This window comes from Vicugna pacos, unplaced genomic scaffold (assembly GCF_048564905.1).
Source record: "Vicugna pacos unplaced genomic scaffold, VicPac4 scaffold_20, whole genome shotgun sequence".
In the NCBI taxonomy this organism is placed as follows: Eukaryota; Metazoa; Chordata; class Mammalia; order Artiodactyla; family Camelidae; genus Vicugna; species Vicugna pacos.
The window spans coordinates 94,289,235-94,295,234 of record NW_027328741.1 but is presented as its reverse complement, the minus strand read 5'-3'; positions in this window follow the sequence as shown (position 1 = coordinate 94,295,234).

Sequence of the window (6,000 nt, the reverse complement as noted above, 5' to 3'; positions counted from 1 at the left end):
ATTCTCCCATTTGAACTCCATCTTTTCATTTTGTATATTTTGCTGTTTAGAAGCTTTTAAGTTTAATTAGGACCTACTTGTTTATTTTAACTTTATAGTTTTCAGCTTGGGAGTGTGACATAAGAAAATTTTGCTAAAATTTTTGTTTTGTTTAGCCTATGTTAGATTCCAGAAGTTTTATTGTGTCATGTATTAGATTCAGATATTTAAAACATTTTGAATTTATTCTTGTATAGTGTGAGGGATTGTTCTAATTTTATTGGTTTACATGTAACTGTTTAGCTTTCTCAACATCCCTTGCTGGAGACTGTCTTTAAGGCATTGTATATTTTTGTTTCCTTTGTCATAGTTTAGTTGACCATAGGTGTGATGTTTTATTCCTACTTCTATGTTCTGTTCCAGTGATATAGATGTTTGTTTCTTTTCCAGTATTGTGCTGTTTTGATTGCTGAATTTTTGTAATATAATCTGAGATGAGGAAGGGTTATGGTTATGCCTCCAACTTTGTTCTTTTAACTCATTGTTTCTTTAGCAGTTCTGGTCCTTTTGAAGATCCATTCAAATCATAGGACTGTTTTTAGTTCTGTGGAAAATATCATGTAGTTCGATCTGAATAAATTTATATCTGTAGACATAATTTGTAGTATGTATATTTTAACAATATTAATTCCTCTAAACGAAGACCTTGAGATTTCTTTCCATTTCCTTGCATCATCTTCAAATTTCTTTATAAGTGTCCTATAGATTTTATTATGTTGGATTTTCCTTAGGTTTTTCATGTTTTGATCTGATTTCATATGGATTTTTTAAAATAATGGAAAATATTATTGTTAGTGTAAAGAAATGTGACAGTTTTTTATATTAATCATGAATCATGATACTTTGCTAAATGCCTTTATTAGTTTTAGTTGTTCTGGTGTGGAGAATCTTTAGGGATCTCTATATAGATTATCATGTCATCCAAAATAATAACAGTTTTACTTCATTCAATCCAACTTGACTAACTTTATTTCTTGTCCAATTGCTGTTACTAGGACTTCCCATACTGTGTTTAAGAGAAATGGTGAGATCGGGCATCCTTGTCTTATTCCTTAATTTGGCTTTCAGTTTTCACTTTTGTATATTACATTGTCTGGGGTTTGTAAGTAATGACTTTAGTTATGTTGAGATATGTTTCCTGAATCCTACTTTGGAAAGAGTTTTCTGTTGTTGTTGCTGTTGTTGTTGTTGTTGTTGCTGTTGTTGTTTTAATAAATAAATGTTGAATTTTCTGAAATAATTTTTATGGATTTATTGAGATGACCACGTCATTTTCTCTTTTCCTTTTGTTAATGTAGTGTATCAAACTGATTGATTTCTTAATGTTGAACAATTCTTGTGACCCTGCCATGAATCCAAGTGATCATGGTGGATGATTCATTTTTGCTATTACTGGATTTAGTTTGCTAATAATATTTTGTAGAATTTTTGCATCTAAATCTGTCAAATTTATTGGCTTGAAGTTCCCTTTGCCTGTAGTATGTTTGTTTGCTTTGCTATCAGGGTGATGAATTTTTCATAGGATTAATTTGGGAGTTTCCCACATCTTCACTATTTGTGAATAGTTTGAAGAGTATAAGTTCTGCTTTGTATTTTTATTCTCCACATGATTTGTTTAAATCTGCACTTACAAATGATCAAAAAGCACATGAAAAAATGTTCAATATCACTAATTATCAGAGAAATGCAAGTCAAAACTACAATGAGGTATCACCTCACACCAGTCAGAATGGCCGTCATTCAAAAATCCAAAAATGACAAATGCTGGAGAGGCTGTGGAGAAAGGGGAACCCTCCTCCACTGTTGGTGGGAATGCAGTTTGGTGCAGCCATTATGGAAAACAGTGTGGAGATTCCTCAAAAGACTAGGAATAGACTTACCATACGACCCAGGAATCCCACTCCTGGGCTTGTACCCAGAAGGAAATCTACTTCAGGATGACACCTGCACCCCAATGTCCATAGCAGCACTGTTTACAATAGCCAAGACACGGAAACAGCCTAAATGTCCATCAACAGGTGACTGGATAAAGAAGAGGTGGTATATTTATACAATGGAATACTACTCAGCCATAAAAACCGACAACATAATGCCATTTGCAGCAACATGGATGCTCCTAGAGAATATCATTCTAAGTGAAGTAAGCCAGAAATAGAAAGAAAAATACCATATGAGATTGCTCATATGTGGAATCTAAAAAACAAAAACAAACAAACAAACAAAAACAAAGCATAAATACAGGACAGAAATAGACTCATGGACAGAGAATACATACTTGTGGTTACCGGGGGGGGTAGAGGGTGGGAAGGGATAGACTGGGATTTCAAAATTGTAGAATAGATAAACAAGATTACACTGTATAGCACAGGGAAATATACACAAAATGTTATGATAAATCACAGAGAAAAAAACTGACAATGAGTGTGTATATGTCCATGAATGACTGAAAAATTGTGCTGAACACTTGAATTTGACACAACACTGTAAAATGATTATGAATCCATAAAAAATGTAAAAAAAATCTGCACTTCTATTTAACGATTTTTTTAAATGCAGATTCTTTCATCTAGAAAGCAGTTTGTTCAAATTATTTGTTTCTCCTTATTTCTGTCTCTTTCTAGACATTTGTCTATTTCTTCAAATTTGTCAAGATTATTCGAATGTAAGTGTTGACAAAATGATCCCTTTTTTGTATATCTGAGGTAACAATTGTTATTTCTCATCTTTTATATCTTACTTAATTTCTTTGGGGCATCTCTCTATTCTTCATGATGCACGTACCTAGAGGCTTTTTTATTTTGTTTATCTTAAAAAAAACAAAAAAAATCTTCGGTTTTACTGCACTTTTTTCATAGTTTTCTTTTTCTTTCTAATGTATATTTACACCTGTAATATTTAGGAACATGTTTTTTAATTTTTTTAAATTTTCTTTATTGATTTACTGTCATTTTACAAACTGCCTCCAATCCCAGTGTAGAGCACAGTTTTGCAGTTACAATGAACAAATATACATTTTTTGTCCCATTTTTTCCACTGTGGGCTTCCGTAAGAACTTTTATATATTTCCCTGTGCTATAAAGTACATTCCTGTTTATCTATTCTACAATTTAGACCTCCCAGTCTATCCCTTCCCACACCCCGCCCCCTTGGCTAACAAAAGCTAGTATTCTATGTCTGCGAGTCTATTGCTGTTCTGTATTTGTCCTTTTTTTGTCTTGTTTTGTTTTGTTTTTTGATTCCACTGATGAGCCATCTAATATGGTATATTTTTTTCTCTTTCTGGCTTACTTCACTTAGACTGATTTTCTCCTGGACCATCCATGTTGCTGAAAATGGCGTTATGTTTTCGCTTTATATGGCTGACCAGTATCCCGTTGTATAAATATACCACCTCTTCTTTATCTAGTCAAATGTCGATGGATATTTAGGCTGTTTCCATGTCTTGGCTATTGTAAATAGTGCTGGCTATGAACATTGATGTGCAGGTGTCATCCTGAACTAGGGTTCCTTCATGATTTATGGCCAGGAGTGGGTTTCCTGGGTCATATGGTAAGTCTATTCCTAGGTTTTTGAGTAATCTTCATCCTGTTTTCCACCCTTGCCAGACCAATCTGCATTGCCGCCAGCAGTGAAGGAGGATTCCCTTTTCTCCACAGCCTCTCCAGCATTTGTCATTGTGGATTTATGAATGGTGGCCATTCTGACTGGTGTGAGGTGATACCTCATTGTAGTTTTGATTTGCATTTCTCTGACAATCAGTGATATTGAGCATTTTCTGATGTGCCTTTTGATCATTTGTATGTCTTCCTTGGAAAATTTCTTGTTTAGGTCTTCTGCCAATTTTTGCATTGGGTGATTTATTTTTTCTTATTCAGTTGGATGAGCTGCTTATATACTCTGGAGATCAAGTCTTTGTCGGTTTCATATTAAGAATTTTTTCCATTCTGTAAGTTTTTTTTTGTTTTACTTCCAGTTTCTTTGCTGTGCAGAAGCTTGTAAGCTTCATTAAGTCTCATTTGTTTATCCTTGCTTTTATTTTTTCTTCAAGAAAATTTATGAGACATATGTCAGATACTCTTTTGCCTATATTTTCCATTAGGAAGTTTATTGTATCTTGTATTATGTATAAGTCTTTGTTCCATTCTGAGTTTATTTTGTGTATGGTGTTCTACCTTCATTGGGAGTGTTCTAGCTTCATTGATTTACATGCTGCTGTCCAGTTTTCCCAACACCAGTTGCTGAAGGGACAGTCTCTCTTCCATTGTATTTTCTTGCCTCCTTTGTCAAAGATTAATTGACCAAAAGTTGGTGGGATTATTTCTGGGCTCTCAATTCAGTTCCATTGGCCTATATGTATAATTTCCTACCAATACAATGCTGTCATGTTGACTGCAGTTCTATAGTATTATCTGAATTGTTAGCGTTAAGAAATGCCACTGATTTTTTAAACTTAATCTTGTAACCTGCTACATTGCTGAATTCTTCGATCAGCTGTAGTAGTTTTTGTCTGGATTTTGTACGGTTTTCTATATATAGTAACATATTTTCTGCATATAGTGAGACTTTTACCACTTACTTTCAAATTTGCAATCATTTTACCTCTTTCTCTTGTTTGATTACCGTGGCTAGGTCTTCCCAGACTATTTGAGTCAGAATGGTGATAGTGTGCATCCTTTTACTGTCCCAGATTTTAGTGTGAAGATTTTGACTTTCTCACCATTCAGTACAATGCTGGCTGTAGGTTTGTAATCTATAGCTCTTATGATGCTGAGATATGTTGCCTCTATGCCCAATTTGTGACATTTTTTATCATAAGTGTGTGTTGAATTATATCAAATGCTTTTCCTGCATCTATTGAGATTATCATGTGGTTTTGGTCCTTTCTCTTGTTGATGTGCTGTATTACATTGATTAATTTGCATATGTTGGACCACCCCTGTGTCTCTGGCATGATCCCCACTTGGTCATGATGCATAATATTTTTTCTGTGTTTTTGGGTTCTTTTCGCTACTATTTTGGTGAGGATATTGGCGTCTGTGTTCATCAGTGATATTGGCTTATAATTGTTTTGTTTCGTATTGTCTTTGCCTGATTGTGGTATCAGGGTGATTGTGGCTTCATAGAATGACTTTGAGAGTATTCCTTCTTTTTCAATTTTCTGGAAGAGTTTGAGAAGGACTGGTATGAGTTCTTCTATGCATGTTTGGTAGAATTCTGTAGTGAAGCCGTCCGGTCCTGGACTGTTATTTGTAGGGAGGTTTTATATTGTTATTTTGATTTCATTTCTAGTGCTCAGTTTGTTGAAGTGGTCAGTTACTTCTTGATTCAGTCTTGATGGACAGTATGTTTCCAGAAACTTGTCCATCTCCTCTAGGTTATCCAGTTTGGTTTAATATAGTTCTCATAATATTCTCATATGATATTCTGTATTTATTAATTGTAAATTCTACCTTCTCCTTTCATATTTTGGCAATTTGTGCTTTCTCTCTTTTCTTGTTTTTGAGTTTGGCCGGAGGTTTGTCGATTTTACTTACTTTTTCAAAAAGCCAGCCTTTGGATTGGTTGAATTTTTCCTATGGTCTTTTTAAACTCTATTTTATTTATTTCCTCCCCAATATTGATGATTTCCTTCCTTCTGCTGCCTTTAGGTTTTTTTTTTCTCCTTTTTCTAGTTCATTCTCCTGATGGGTTAAATTGTTTATTTGTGGTTGTTCTTCTTTTCTGAGAAAGGCCTGTATTGCTATAACCTCACCTCTCAACACTGCTTTTACTGTGTCCCATAAATTTTGTGTGGTTTTGCTTTCATTTTCTTTTGTCTCAAGGTATATTTTCATTTCAGCGTTGATTTCTTTTTTGACCCATATTTTTTTAATAACATATTGTTTAATCCCCATGTTTTCCTTTTGTTCTCCTTTGTTTCTCTGTTGTTGATTTCTAGCTTCATGACATTGTGGTCAGTAA